The 16,377-nt window shown below is 40.3% G+C and overlaps 1 long non-coding RNA gene across 1 annotated transcript in view; it reads right to left on the bottom strand.

Moving 5' to 3' along the window:
- Gm32009 overlaps nucleotides 1-13,208 on the bottom strand; it is a 50,206-nt gene extending 36,998 nt beyond the window's left edge. Inside the window, exon 1 of the long non-coding RNA XR_377891.3 lies at nucleotides 12,939-13,208. This is a non-coding gene — a long non-coding RNA (predicted gene, 32009). The remainder of the gene's footprint in view (nucleotides 1-12,938) is intronic.
- Between the last annotated feature and the right edge of the window lie 3,169 nt (nucleotides 13,209-16,377).

The raw sequence follows: 16,377 nt of genomic DNA, 5'->3' as shown, positions 1-16,377 counted from the left end.
GTGAAATTGTCACTGATTATGATAACCTACAGGTACAGAAGGTCAGAAGAGGTACTTAAACTTTGAATAAATTATATCTCTAAAATATCACACAAATCGTTCATGCCCATACTCATTCAAATAGAAAGAATTAGCACCTCAGGATCTGCGGGAGCCATCTTGGCTCCAGGACTCCGCAGAAAGTTGTCTACAAAGACGAGAGTGTGGACCACAGAAGCTAACAGCTTCTGGGACAGGCGAGAGCCATAGAGCTTCTGAGGCAGCGCCGTTTTCGGGCTCCAGACATCCGGCCACCTTCCCGGCCAGAGGACAGGGGTCCACCTGGCCCAGGAGGCTAGGATTTTGACTCAGGAGTGGTGGGAGCCACCTTGGTTCCCGGACTCAGCAGAAAGCAGCCTGCACAGGTGAGAGTGCGGACTACAGAAGCTAACAGTTTCTGGGACAGGTGAGAGCCACAGAGCTTCTGAGGCACCATCATTTTCGGGCTTCAGATATCCGGCCACCTTCCCAGCCAGAGGTCTGGTGTCTGCCCGGCCCGGGATGCCCTAGCCTCAGGATCTGAGGAAGCCATTTTGGTTCCGGGACTCTGCAGAAAGTAGTCTTCACAGGTGAGAGTGTGGAATACTGAAATTAACAGCTTCTGGGACAGGCCAAAGCAACACAGCTTCTGGGAAAGGTTCTGTTTTGGCCTTTCATCTTCAGCCAGGAGGAGGTCCAAACGCCAGATAACTGTGCACCTTCCCTGTAAGAGGTGAGCTTGCCTGCAGAGACTGCTCTGACCACTGAAACTCAGAGGAGAGAATCTGTCTCCCAGGTCTGCTGATAGACGGTAACAGAATCACCAGAGGAACAATCTCTAAACAGAGACAACTATAAGAACTAACTCCAGGGATTACCAGATGGTGAAAGGTAAATGTAAGAATCTTACTAACAGAAACCAGGACCACTCACCATCATCAGAACCCAGCACTTCCATTTCGCCCAGTCCAGGGCACCCCAACACACCCGAAAAGCTACACCTGGATTTAAAAGCATATCTCATGATGATGGTAGAGGACATCAAGAAGGACTTTAATAACTCACTTAAAGAAATACAGGAGAACACTACTAAAGAGTTACAAGTCCTTAAAGAAAAACAGGAAAACACATCCAAACAGGTGATGGAAATGAGCAAAACCATCCAAGACCTAAAAAGGGAAGTAGACACAAAAAAGAAAACCCAAAGTGAGGCAACACTGGAGATAGAAATCCTAGGAAAGAAATCTGGAACCATAGATGTGAGCATCAGGAACAGAATACAAGAGATGGAAGAGAGAATCTCAGGTGCAAAAGATTCCATAGAGAACATCGGCACAACAATCAAAGAAAATGCAAAATGCAAAAAGATCCTAACTCAAAACATCCAGGAAATCCAGGACACAATGAGAAGACCAAACCTACGGATAATAGGAGTGGATGAGAATGAAGATTTTTCAACTCAAAAGACAAGCAAATATATTCAAAAAAAAAATCATAGAAGAAAACTTCCCAAATCTAAAGAAAGAGATGCCCATGAACATACAAGAAGCCTACAGAACTCCAAATAGACTGGACCAGAAAAGAAATTCCTCCCGACACATAATAATCAGAACAACAAATGCACTAAATAAAGATAGAATACTAAAAGCAGTAAGGGAAAAAGGTCAAGTAACATATAAAGGCAAGCCTATCAGAATTACACCAGATTTTTCACCAGAGACTATGAAAGCCAGAAGAGCCTGGACAGATGTTATACAGACACAAAGAGAACACAAATTCCACCCCAGCCTCTTACACGCGTTCACAACCGGCCAGGAAAGACGCAACAAACCGGAATCTTCTGAGGCAAAAGCTTTATTGCTTACATCTTCAGGAGCAAGAGAGAGAATGGCGAGACCCCGTCCCTTTTAAGGAGAATTATCCTCCGCCTAGAACGTGTCGATCCCTGATTGGCTGCAGCCCATTGGCGTCACAGGGAAGGCAGAGCACATGGGGTAGAGAACTACCCTTGGCACATGCGCAGATTATTTGTTTACCACTTAGAACACAGGATGTCAGTGCCATCTTGTAACGGCGAATGTGAGGGCGGCTCCCCACATCAGCCTACTATACCCAGCAAAAATCTCAATTACCATAGATGGAGAAACCAAAGTATTCTACAACAAAACTAAATTCACGCATTATCTTTCCAAGAATCCAGCCCTTCAAAGGATAATAACAGAAAAAGAAAAAAATAATACAAGAAAAAATAATACACGGACCTGAACCATACCCTAGAAAAAACAAGAAGGTAATCCCTCAACAAACCTAAAAGAAGACAGCCACAAGAACAGAATGCCAACTTTAACAACAAAAATAACAGTAAGCAACAATTACTTTTCCTTAATATCTCTTAATATCAATGGACTCAACTCCCCAATAAAAAGACATAGACTAACAAACTGGCTACACAAACAAGACCCAACATTTTGCTACTTACAGGAAACTCATCTCAAAGAAAAAGATAGACACTACCTTAGAATGAAAGGCTGGAAAACAATTCTCCAAGCAAATGGTATGAAGAAACAAGCTGTAGTAGCCATTCTAATATCTAACAAAATCGACTTCCAACCCAAAGTCATCAAAAAAGACAAGGAGGGGCACTTCATACTCATCAAAGGTAAAATCCTCCAAGAGGAACTCTCAATTCTGAATATCTATGCTCCAAATACAAGGGCAGCCACATTCATTAAAGAAACTTTAGTAAAGCTCAAAGCACACATTGCACCTCACACAATAATAGTGGGAGACTTCAACACACCCCTTTCACCAATGGACAGATCATGGAAACAGAAACTAAACAGGAACACAATGAAACTAACAGAAGTGATGAAACAAATGGACTTAACAGATATCTACAGAACATTTTATCCTAAAACAAAAGGATATACCTTCTTCTCAGCACCTCATGGTACCTTCTCCAAAACTGACCACATAATTGGTTACAAAACAAGCCTCAACAGATACAAAAATATTGAATTTGTCCCATGCATCCTATCAGATCACCATGGACTAAGGCTGATCTTCAATAACAAAATAAATAATAGAAAGCCAACATTCACGTGGAAACTGAACAACACTCTTCTCAATGATACCTTGGTCTAGGAACGAATAAAGAAATTAAGGACTTCTTAGGGTTCAATGAAAATGAAGCCACAACATACCTGTCTTAGTCAGGGTTTCTATTCTTGCACAAACATCACGACCAAGAAGCAAGTTGGAGAGGAAAGTGTTTATTCAGCTTACACTTCCATACTGCTGTTCATCACCAAGGAAGTCAGGGCTGGAACTCAAGCAGGTCAGAAAGTAGGAGCTGATGCAGAGGCCATGGAGGGATGTTCACTACTGGCTGGCTTCCCCTGGCTTGCTCAGCCTGCTTTCTTATAGAACAAGACTACCAGCCCAGAGATGGTCCCACCCACAAGGGACCTTTCCCGCTTGATCACTAATTGAGAAAATGCCTTACAGTTGTATCTCATGGAGGCATTTCCTCAACTGAAACTCCTTTCTCTGTGATAACTAGAGCTGTGTCAAGTTGACACAAAAATAGCCAGTACAATACCCAAACTTATGGGACACAATGTAAGTATTTTAAGAGGAAAACTCAGCTCTGAGTGCCTCCAAAAAGAAACTAGAGAGAGCACACATTAACAGCTTGACAACACACCTAAAAGCTCTAGAACAAAAGGAAGCAAATTCACCCAAGAGGAGTAGAAGGCAGGAAATAATCAAACTCAGGGGCGAAATCAACCAAGTGGAAACAAGAAGAACTATTTAAAGAATCAACCAAACGAGGAGCTGGTTCTTTGAAAAAATCAACAAGATAGACAAACCCTTAGCCAGACTCACTAGAGGGCACAGGGAAAGCATTTTAATTAACAAAATCAGATATGAAAAAGGAGGCATAACAACAGATCCTGAAGAAATCCAAAATGCCATCAGATCCTTCCACAAAAGGCTATACTCAACAAAACTGGAAAACCTGGATGAAATGGACAAGTTTCTAGACAGATACCAGGTACCAAAGTTGAATCAAGATCAGGTTAATGATCTAAACAGCCCTATATCCCCCAAAGAAATAGAAGCAGTCATTAATAGTCTCCCAGCCAAAAAAAGCCCAGGACCAGATGGATTTAGTGCAGAGTTCTATCAGACCTTCAAAGAAGATCTAATCCCAGTTCTTCACAAACTATTCCACAAAATAGAAACAGAAGGTACTCTACCCAACTCATTCTATGAAGCCACAATTACTCTGATGCCTAAACCACAAAAAGACCCAACAAAAATGAGAACTTCAGACCAATTTCCCTTATGAATATTGATGCAAAAATCCTCAATAAAGTTCTTGCTAACCGAATCCAAGAACACATCAAAACAATCATCCATCCTGACCAAGTAGGTTTCATCCCAGGGATACAGGGATGGTTCAATATACGGAAATCCATCAATGTAATCCAGTATATAAACAAACTCAAAGACAAAAACCACATGATCATCTCGTTAGATGCTGAGAAAGCATTTGACAAAGTCCAACAACCATTCATGATAAAAGTCTTGGAAAGATCAGGAATTCAAGGCCCATACCTAAACATGATAAAAGCAATCTACAGCAAACCAGTAGCCAACATCAAAGTAAATGGTGAGAAGCTGGAAGCAATCCCACTAAAATCAGGGACTAGACAAGGCTGTCCACTCTCGCCCTACCTATTCAACATTGTACTTGAAGTCCTAGCCAGAGCAATTAGACAACAAAAGGAGATCAAGGGGATACAAATTGGAAAGGAAGAAGTCAAAATATCACTTTTTGCAGATGATATGATAGTATATATAAGTGACCCTAAAAATTCCACCAGAGAACTCCTAAGCCTGATAAACAGCTTCAATGAAGTAGCTGGATATAAAATTAACTCAAACAAGTCAATGGCCTTTCTGTACACAAAGAATAAACAGGCTGAGAAAGAAATTAGGGAAACAACACCCTTCTCAATAGTCACAAATAATATAAAAGACCCTGGCATGACTCTAACTAAGGAAGTGAAAGATCTGTATGATAAGAACTTCAAGTCTCTGAAGAAAGAAATTAAAGAAGATCTCAGAAGATGGAAAGATCTCCCATGCTCATGGATTGGCAGGATCAACATTGTAAAAATGGCTATCTTGCCAAAAGCAATCTACAGATTCAATGCAATCCCCATCAAAATTCCAACTCAATTCTTCAACGAATTAGAAAGGGCAACCAGCAGATTCATCTGGAATAACAAAAAACCTAGGATAGCAAAACTCTTCTCAAGGATAAAAGAACCTCTGGTGGAATCACCATGCTGGACCTAAAGCTTTACTACAGAGCAATTGTGATCAAAACTGCATGGTACTGGTATAGTGACAGACAAGTAGACCAATGGAACAGAATTGAAGACCCAGAGATGAATCCACACACCTATGGTCACTTGATCTTTGACAAGGGAGCTAAAACCATCCAGTGAAAAAAAGACAGCATTTTCAACAAATGGTGCTGGCACAACTGGAAGTTATCATGTAGAAAAATGCGAATTGATCCATTTCTAGCTCCTTGTACTAAGGTCAAATATAAGTGGATCAAGGAACTCCACACAAAACCAGAGACACTGAAACTTATAGAGGAGAAAGTAGGGAAAAGCCTCGAAGATATGGGTACAGGGGGAAATTTTCTGAATAGAACAGCAATGGCTTGTGCTGTAAGATCGAGAATCGATAAATGGGACCTCATAAAATTGCAGAGCTTCTGCAAGGCAAAAGAAACCATCAATAAGACAAAAAGATCACCAACAGATTGGGTAAGGACCTTTACCTATCCCAAATCAGATAGGGGATTAATATCCAATATATATAAAGAACTCAAGAAGGTGGACTCCAGGAAATCAAATAGCCCCATTAAAAAATGGGGCTCAAAACTGAACAATGAATTCTCACCTGAGGAATACCGAATGGCAGAGAAGCACATGAAAAAAATGTTCAACATCCTTAATCATCAGGGAAATGCAAATCAAAACAACCCTGAGATTCCACCTCACACCAGTCAGAATGGCTAAGATCAAAAATTCAGGTGACAGCAGATGCTGGCAAGGATGTGGAGAAAGAGGAACACTCCTCCATTGTTGGTGGGATTGCAAGCTTGTACAACCACTCTGGAAATCAGTCTGGCGGTTCCTCAGAAAATTGGACATAGTACTACCGGAAGATCCAGCAATACCTCTTCTGGGCATATATCCAGAAGATGCCCCAACCGGTAAGAAGGACACATGCTCCACTATGTTCATAGCAGCCTTGTTTATAATAGCCAGAAGCTGGAAAGAACCCAGATGCCCCTCAACAGAGGAATGGATACACAAAATCTGGTACATTTACACAATGGAGTACTACTCAGCTATTAAAAAGAATGAATTTATGAAATTCCTAGGCAAATGGATGGACCTGGAGGGCATCATCCTGAGTGAGGTAACCCAATCACAAAGGAACTCACACAACAGGTACTCACTGATAAGTGGATATTAGCCCAGAAACTTAGGATACCCAAGATATAAGATACAATTTGCTAAACGCATGAAACTCAAGAAGAACGAAGACCAAAGTGTGGACACTTTGCCCCTTCTTAGATTTGGGAACAAAACACCCATGGAAGGAGTTACAGAGACAAAATTTGGAGCTGTGACAAAAGGATGGACCATCTTGTGATTGCCATATCCAGGGATCCATCCTATAATCATCTTCCAAACGCTGACACCATTGCATACACTAGCAAGATTTTGCTGAAAGGACCCAGATATAGCTGTCTCTTGTGAGACTATGCCGGGGCCTAGCAAACACAGAAGTGGATGCTCACAGTCAGCTATTGGATGGATCACAGAGCCTCCAATGGAGGAGCTAGAGAAAGTACCCAAGGAGCTAAAGGGAACTGCAACCCTATAGGTGCGACAATAATATGAACTAACCAGTACCCCAGAGCTCTTGTCTCTAGCTGCATATGTATCAAAAGATGGCCTAGTTGGCCATCACTGGAAAGAGAGGCCCATTGGACTTGCAAACTTTATATGCCCCAGTGCAGGGGAATGCCAGGGCCAAAAAGGGTGAGTGGGTGGTTAGAGGAGTGGGGTGGGGGTGGGTATGGGAGACTTTTGGGATAGTATTGGGAAATGTAAATGAGGAAAATACCTAATTCAAAAAAAGAAAAAAGAGAAGAATTAGCAGGCAGGATTCTCTAGAAAAATTCTGGACGTGTCAATCATTTCCATTCAGGAAATTCTTATTTGTCTGAATTCTGATACTTAAAAATTATACGTCTGCACATGAAATATTTATAAATAAAATTACACTGTGGGATGTACTGACTAGGGATGTTTATATTTGAAGGGTCCCTAAAATTATTTAATAAGGCTACAAAATATAAATTAGCCTTCAAAGCTGTACAGACCTTAAATTCATATTTTCTGTGTCAGATGGTCTGACAGTACATTTCTGCTGATAGGTTATATTTTTAAAGAGATTTGTATTTTCACTTTCTTTTAACAGTTATTTTATGATCACTAATGTATTAAAACTTTATGGTTTTGAGTGAATTCTCCACGTCCTCAGAAATAATGTATGTAATCTAGATCAGCTTAAGTGAAGCAAACTTACTTTTTCTTATATTATGCCAAATTATTTTGTCCAAAATTAAGTTTTACAGAAAATTGAACAGACAGGAAGTTTGGGGGAAAAAACCTCTATTTAATCTCTGTAAAAGTTTTTCCTGTGGCACATGCCTTTAATCCCAACACTCGGGAGGCAGAGGCAGGTGGACTTCTGAGTTCGAGGCCAGCATGGTCTACAAAGTGAGTTCCAGGACAGCCAGGGCTATACAGAGAAACCCTGTCTCAAAAAACCAAAAAAAAAAAAAAAAAAATTCCTATTATTTAAAACACTATATTAGAATGATAAGTTTTAATTAATAAACCAAGTTGACATCTCAGTCCAAACTAAATCCCATACCTCCTACATATCTCCACAATTGCTACCTAGTATCTTTTTTATCTGCTCTAGGACACCTTGCCACATTAACTTGACCTGTATTCTTAAGGTCCTCCTAGCCAAATGAGTTTGTCTGACTGAATTGCCAGTTCAGAAGCATACAGTCAATTAACTCATAAGACTGTCACCAACTGCATTTGTCTGATGTTTTTCTTGTGAGTGTAAGCCTGTGTCTTTTAAAGGCAAGTAACAGAAAGCAAGACCAATTCCAGAAAGTTAAACATTGACCACAAAGGCTTACTTGGAGAGTTTATGGTACATAGTATCTATGTTTAACTAAGGTCATTTCCTTCAGGCTTGAACAGTCTCTAAAGAACAGATGTGTAAGCAGGGAAAGTTGGCAGGATATAACACATGTCTTAACTAAAAACAAAGACAGACGTCAGCAGACTCATTCATGATTAATCACAACCAAAGTTAAATCCAGATGTGCTCCCCACATATCTGCCTTTTTTATCTATAAGTTTATCTATTAAGTTTTTATCAAGTTTATCTTTTTTATCTATTAAGTTTTACAGAATATTGAGCAGACAGGAAGTTTGGGGGGAAAGACCTCTATTTAACCTTTGTAATAGTTTTTCCTATTATTTAAAATATTTATTTAAAGCCAAAGGTATCTCAGCTATTGACGCAGAAAGACTATGTTGATCTTAGGCATCCCCTCAAAAAGTGTTGACCTTACCCATCATTGGTACATGAATTCTAGCATTCATGCCCTATCTAAGGTTTATCCACCTCTGTCCTTTTTTTTTCTATCAGTCACAGAGAAGAAAGTTGTGCCTGTCTTAGGTTGCCATCTGAAAACACAGCTCTTACCCATCATTGGCACGTGATTAATCTTGTATTCATGGTCTGTCTTAGGTTGAGAAGGCTTTCAAGACCATCTTACCCATAATTGACTATCACCTTCTGCTAGGGAAGATGTTGGAGCTTGAATTTATGTAATTCTGCTTTGACATCTGTAAAAGCTCTGACGATTCCTCACAAAAGAACAAGTAATAGACATGCCATAAAAAGGATCATTAAGCCAAGCCCCCAGTAAGAGAGATGTAAACAAGGGTCATGAAAGGAAATACAGCCTGTAACTTTTTCAGAATATCATTTTCAATGCTAGCAGTGTCAAAAGACAAAGGCTTTGCATTTCTTAAATTACAATTTCCTTATTCAAAGTTAAAAAATCTAAAGCAGTAGTAATATTATGCCATATACTTTGAGGTTGTCTTTTTACTCTGGCCCAATTATGTCTTTCATTATATATTTTTGGAGCTATACAAATACATAGATAATTGAGCAGGACATTCTAAATGGCTTCTGACTTTCATTCCTAGTATCTCATGTTCCATGATCTGCACTATATCATATAATGCCATTCTTTGTTCCAGCAGTCTATCCAAATTCTCTTGTAGTCAGGGCATGGGTTACAGTTTCTGCAAGATGATTAACAAAACTAGTTGTTTGTAACTCTTATGCTAGAGCTAATGCAGAAGTAGCACTGGCTATAAGTGTTAAGAGAGTAGCAATGTCAGCAATGATCAGCCCAATAACACATTTTATCTTTGCCAGAGCATCATCTAATTCTTCCAATATTTGTAAGCTTTTTTCAAAATATCAGGGTGCAGATAAATTTACAGGAATCATAATAAAATATGGTTGATGTACTATCATACAGATTGACCATCATATAGTACGAAAACACAAGTGGGCAAAGATAATTAAAACAAGAAACACTAAACTCATTATCAGACCAACTACCAAAGGTAACATCCCTTATTAGTAAAAGATTAGGTGGGGTAACGCAGGATGCTACATTTACCTTAACCCCAGAACCTGTTCCAATTTTTATTCTCGACAAACATAACATCATACAAGGTAACTGCCAATTTCCCAATATGTCTCTGAAAATATCCAGAAGCCGCCTTCCAAATGCCCACTGTTGTTTCCGTTTCTCTAATACTGGATTAATTTCCAGAATGGTCCATGATTGAGTCAGAATAACTGGTCACATTAAAGGAAAGAGGAGAGTCATTATAACAATTTTGCCATTTGATTGATTTTTTTTTTGAAGGCAGGTTCTACAGTCTCCATGTTCTCTGTCCTACAAGGTCTAAAAACCTGAGGCAGGGCAACTTGTCCAGTCTGAGCTATGGGCCTTCCCATCTTAATGCTTTGCACTACAGTCTTAGAGATAGTCTTCTTCCAAGTCTGGGGGGCCACAAGAACACATCCAGCATTGGCACTATTTCTAGTAAAACAAATAGGTAAGCCCTGACCCATAGAAGTGTGTTTCGCCAATTTGGAATACTTTTTACTCTCAGACCAAGGAAACCCTAACAGCTGAGTATTATTAGAGGTCATTAGTATTTCTGGTCTTGACTATACAGAAGGATGTAGTAAAAGTGGGTCAGGAACATATGCTCAGTACAGCTACTCCATTTCCATGGTCAGGATACTCAACAAGATCACAGTCATTCTGTGTTCCAGCATCAGCATGTCTCACCAATTACTCTGGCAGCTATTATACTCCTTTAGCATCCCGAGGAAAAAAACACAAATATGTCCTCTTCCCTATGTCTTGGTTAGAGTTTTACTGCTATGAACAGAAACCATGACCAAGGCAACTCTTATAAGAATGGCATTTATCTGGTTTTATAGGTTCAGAGGTTCAACCCATTATCACCAAGACAGGAGCATGTCAACATCCAGGTAGGCATGGTGAAGAAGGAGCTGAGAGTTCTACCTCTTCATGGAAGGTTCTAGGAGAAGACTAGCTTCCAGGCATCTAGGACATGGGTCTGAAAGTCCACATCCACAGTGGCACACCTCCTCCAACAAGACCACTACTCCAAATAGTACCACTCCCTGGGCCAAGCATATACAAACTATCGCACCCCATTAATTGGGACCATGCCATATGCCAGTAAGTAGAGCCTTCCATTTTTACCTGGCATAAGTATGCCTAATTGTAGGGGGCCATACATACACAGCAGCAGAGAGTCCCTTGGCATCTAAGGTCAAAAAAATTTAAATAAAATTTTGTGGTGAAGGAGTATACAACTCCCCATTTTTCATTTTTTATAACTGACTATTTAAAGCTCCATGGGCTCATTCCATAATTTCCTGTATTTGAGGACATGTGAAATTATGTATTTAATATACGTTATAACTTATATTTTATAAATTTAACTCATATTTAATTCATATTCTAACATATATGTATTATATTTAGTATATATAATTTCCATTTAAAATATAAAATATTTAATGTATATTATCAATATTTTCTGTATATGTATATATAAACATAAAATCATATTTAATGTTTAATTCATATTTAATTTGTATAATTCATATGTATTGTGGATAATTTATATGCACATGCATATATGAAGATATATGTAGTTATTAGGGACAGGTCATCTTCTGATGACACATGAATAATATATATGTATACATTTATGTAAATTCTAACCTATATCATCTGTTAGTTTATATAATTTATATTTGGGGCCACCTGCTGGATTAGATCAGAACAGGCAGATGTACTTATCTAGAATCCATTTGATCTGTGACAGGCAGGTCTAAGTCTTAGGACTCTTGATTTCCTGAAACTTATGTGAACTTTAGTTTACAAAAGAATGTGCATTCGTGATTATCATTGTATTGAAATCCATATTTTAGAGAAAGAAGTTAGCATGTGTCTGCTAGACAAGAGGAGTAGATTCATGCCTTTGAGACCTAGTTAAAGCTATAGGTTTACAGCTATACATATGCAGATTGAACAGAGATTCTCTTGACTCTAGCTGCATATGTATCAAAAGATGGCCTAGTTGGCCATCACTGCAAAGAGAGGCCCATTGGACTTGCAAACTTTATATGCCCCAGTACAGGGGAACGCCAGGGCCAAAAAGGGGGAGTGGGTGGGCAGGGGAGTAGGGGGGCGGGTATGGGGGACTTTTGGTATAGCATTGGAAATGTAAATGAGCTAAATACCTAATAAAAAACGGGAAAAAAAAGCATAATGAGAAGCATCTTTAAGTTCATATTCAGAAGACAACCAAAGGAAAATTAAAATCCTGAGCTTGTGACTGAATTGTAAACTGATATTGTTCTATTAGCTTATCAGAACTCAATGTTAAAATTCTGAACTTTGAAATAACAATAGCCTGTAGAGAAGAATATGAGACATTTCCCACTTTTACACCTTAAGTCATTTCTTATATCTCTATGACTTGCATTTCCATATCTTAAAACATCTTCTTATACCCTCCAACATTTATAACTTGCATTTATCAACTTTAAATATCTTTACTTGCATTTACCCCCTTAAAAATCTTTCATCTGAAGTATTTTTTTTAAATTTCTAAATCATCATCCTCCATCCTCTAACCTTAGTCACTTGTGTTTAGCCATCTCAAACATCTTACATAATCATATTTTCTTAGACCTTCACTTGCTGGATCGGATCATAACTCAAAGCATCCCTGGACAGAGTGGGGGACTGATTCTCCAAAACCCACTTCTCTCTCCTAGCTCTAATCTGGGTCTAAAGGCAAAGTATCTACAGGCACTCTACCTACTCCATGCACATCATAATAGTTTTAAAGTCTTTCTCCAACTTTCTTCCAGGTTGCTAAATGTATTGTACCTTCCTCAGAAAGTCAAGGACAAGCCTTCTCTATAAAATCTAAAAAACTATGTAACTGCTGTTGCCCTACTTTCAACATTAAAAAAAAAAATCAGCAGTTCCCATTTCCCCCTTTTTATCCTATGTCTTTTGCTTTTTTCTAAGCTCCCTTCCCTACATTTTCCTGTGTCTTTTACTCCAGAGAAGTACTTACCACACCGAACTCTCTTTTTCTGACTTCCCTCTTCTTTTTCTGATCACTCACTTTTTCTGCAGTGTCTTTCACTTTGTCTTCCATAGTTGAGCTGCACATTAGGCATTATTCTTCCAGAGCCTGACACTCAGTCAACAGGAAAACTATGACTCGGGGAGTGAGGATGACTATAGGAAAGGCAGAAAGAAGATGCAAGAGACAGATATGGGAGGGCTGCTGGTTAATACCATGCCAGCAGCAAGTGTGTTTTCTCAGTGTCTTTTAAGGTAAGCAACAGAAAGCATGGTTAAGTTTAGGAAGTTAAACATTCACCACAAATGCTTACTTGGAGAGTTGATGGTACACAGTATCTATGTTTGACTAAGGCCATTTCTTTCAGGCTTGGACAGTCTCTCAAGTATGAATGTATAAGCAGAGGAACTTGGCAGGCTATAACACATAAACCAACACACATGTCCGTGACTCATTCATGATTGATCACTAACAAGAAGTCAGCCAAAGTTAACTCCAGATGGGCTCCCCACAGTGCATGTTGTTCAAGCCCCATCCTTTTTTTCCCTAAAACATTGTTTCTCTGTGTGACTCTAACTGTCCGTAAACTTGCTCGGTAAACCAGACTGTCCTTGATCTCAGAGATCCTCCTACCTGTGCCTCTGGAATGCTGGGATTAAAGGCATGAATCACCACTATGAGGCTCAAGTGCCTTTTATTATTCTTTAAAAATTGTTTTGATGAATTTCCTATATTATTCACAAAGTCCTTAATTTTAAGGAAGGCTTAGTGATCCTGGAAGGCTAGGTCCCTCTAACTTTGTCATTCTAAAGTTCAGTCATCCACAGCATGTCTATAAAAATCTTTCTCGGAACTTAGGAAATTAGTCTGAACAGGTGAGAGGGTGCTCCAGAGAACCTGACAGCTTCTGGAACAGGCGGAAGCACAGAGGCGCTGAGGCAGCACCCTGTGTGGGCCGGGGACAGCCGGCCACCTTCCGGACCAGAGGACAGGTGCCCACCCAGCTGGGGAGGCGGCCTAAGCCACAGCAGCAGCGGTCGCCATCTTGGTCCGGGACCCGCCGAACTTAGGAAATTAGTCTGAACAGGTGAGAGGGTGCGCCAGAGAACCTGACAGCTTCTGGAACAGGCAGAAGCACAGAGGCGCTGAGGCAGCACCCTTTGTGGGCCGGGGACAGCCGGCCACCGTCCGGACCGGAGGACAGGTGCCCGCCCAGCTGGGGAGGCGGCCTAAGCCACAGCAGCAGCGGTCGCCATCTTGGTCCGAGACCCGCCGAACTTAGGAAATTAGTCTGAACAGGTGAGAGGGTGCGCCAGAGAACCTGACAGCTTCTGGAACAGGCAGAAGCACAGAGGCGCTGAGGCAGCACCCTGTGTGGGCCGGGGACAGCCGGCCACCTTCCGGACCGGAGGACAGGTGCCCACCCGGCTGGGGAGGCGGCCTAAGCCACAGCAGCAGCGGTCGCCATCTTGGTCCCGGGACTCCAAGGAACTTAGGAATTTAGTCTGCTTAGGTGAGAGTCTGTACCACCTGGGAACTGCCAAAGCAACACAGTGTCTGAGAAAGGTCCTGTTTTGGGCCTTCTTCTTCGGCCAGGAGGAGGTCCAAATACAAGATATCTGCGCACCTTCCCTGTAAGAGAGCTTGCCAGCAGAGAGTGCTCTGAGCACTGAAACTCAGAGGAGAGAATCTGTCTCCCAGGTCTGCTGATAGACGGTAACAGAATCACCAGAAGAACAATCTCTAAACAGAGTCAACTATAACTACTAACTCCAGAGATTACCAGATGGCGAAAGGTAAACGGAGGAATCTTACTAACAGGAACCAAGACCACTCACCATCACCAGAACCCAGCACACCCACTTCGCCCAGTCCAGGGAACCCCAACACACCTGAGAACCTAGACCTAGATTTAAAAGCATATCTCATGATGATGGTAGAGGACATCAAGAAGGACTTTAATAAATCACTTAAAGAAATACAGGAGAACACTGCTAAAGAGTTACAAGTCCTTAAAGAAAAACAGGAAAACACAATCAAACAGGTAGAAGTCCTTACAGAAAAAGAGGAAAAAACATACAAACAGGTGATGGAAATGAACAAAACCATACTAGACCTAAAAAGGGAAGTAGACACAATAAAGAAAACTCAAAGCGAGGCAACACTAGAGATAGAAACCCTAGGAAAGAAATCTGGAACCATAGATTTGAGCATCAGCAACAGAATACAAGAGATGGAAGAGAGAATCTCAGGTGCAGAAGATTCCATAGAGAACATCGGCACAACAATCAAAGAAAATGGAAAATGCAAAAAGATCCTAACTCAAAATATCCAGGAAATCCAGGACACAATAAGAAGACCAAACGTACGGATAATAGGAGTGGATGAGAATGAAGATTTTCAACTCAAAGGTCCAGCAAACATCTTCAACAAAATTATTGAAGAAAACTTCCCAAATCTAAAGAATGAGATGCATATGAACATACAAGAAGCCTACAGAACTCCAAATAGACTGGACCAGAAAAGAAATTCCTCCCGACACGTAATAATCAGAACATCAAATGCACTAAATAAAGATAGAATACTAAAAGCAGTAAGGGAAAAAGGTCAAGTAACATATAAAGGCAAGCCTATCAGAATTACACCAGATTTTTCACCAGAGACTATGAAAGCCAGAAGAGCCTGGACAGATGTTATACAGACACTAAGAGAACACAAACTGCAGCCCAGCCTACTATACCCAGCCAAACTCTCAATTATCATAGAGGGAGAAACCAAAGTATTCCACGACAAAAGCAAATTCACGCATTATCTCTCCACGAATCCAGCCCTTCAAAGGATAATAACAGAAAAAAACCAATACAAGAATGGGAACAACGCCCTAGAAAAAACAAGAAGGTAATCCCTCAACAAACCTAAAAGAAGACAGCCACAAGAACAGAATGCCACCTTTAACAACTAAAATAACAGGAAGCAACAATTACTTTTCCTTAATATCTCTTAACATCAATGGTCTCAACTCGCCAATAAAAAGACATAGACTAACAAACTGGCTACACAAACAAGACCCAACATTTTGCTGCTTACAGGAAACTCATCTCAGAGAAAAAGATAGACACTACCTCAGAATGAAAGGCTGGAAAACAATTTTCCAAGCAAATGGTATGAAGAAACAAGCAGGAGTAGCCATCCTAATATCTGATAAGATTGACTTCCAACCCAAAGTCATCAAAAAAGACAAGGAGGGACACTTCATTCTCATCAAAGGTAAAATCCTCCAAGAGGAACTCTCAATTCTGAATATCTATGCTCCAAATACAAGAGCAGCCACATTCACTAAAGAAACTTTAGTAAAGCTCAAAGCACACATTGCACCTCACACAATAATAGTGGGAGACTTCAACACACCACTTTCACCAATGGACAG

This window comes from Mus musculus, chromosome 6 (genome assembly GCF_000001635.26).
Source record: "Mus musculus strain C57BL/6J chromosome 6, GRCm38.p6 C57BL/6J".
Taxonomy (NCBI): Eukaryota; Metazoa; Chordata; class Mammalia; order Rodentia; family Muridae; genus Mus; species Mus musculus.
Note: the sequence above shows the minus strand (reverse complement) of the source record. Positions and strands in the feature narration are given on the sequence as shown.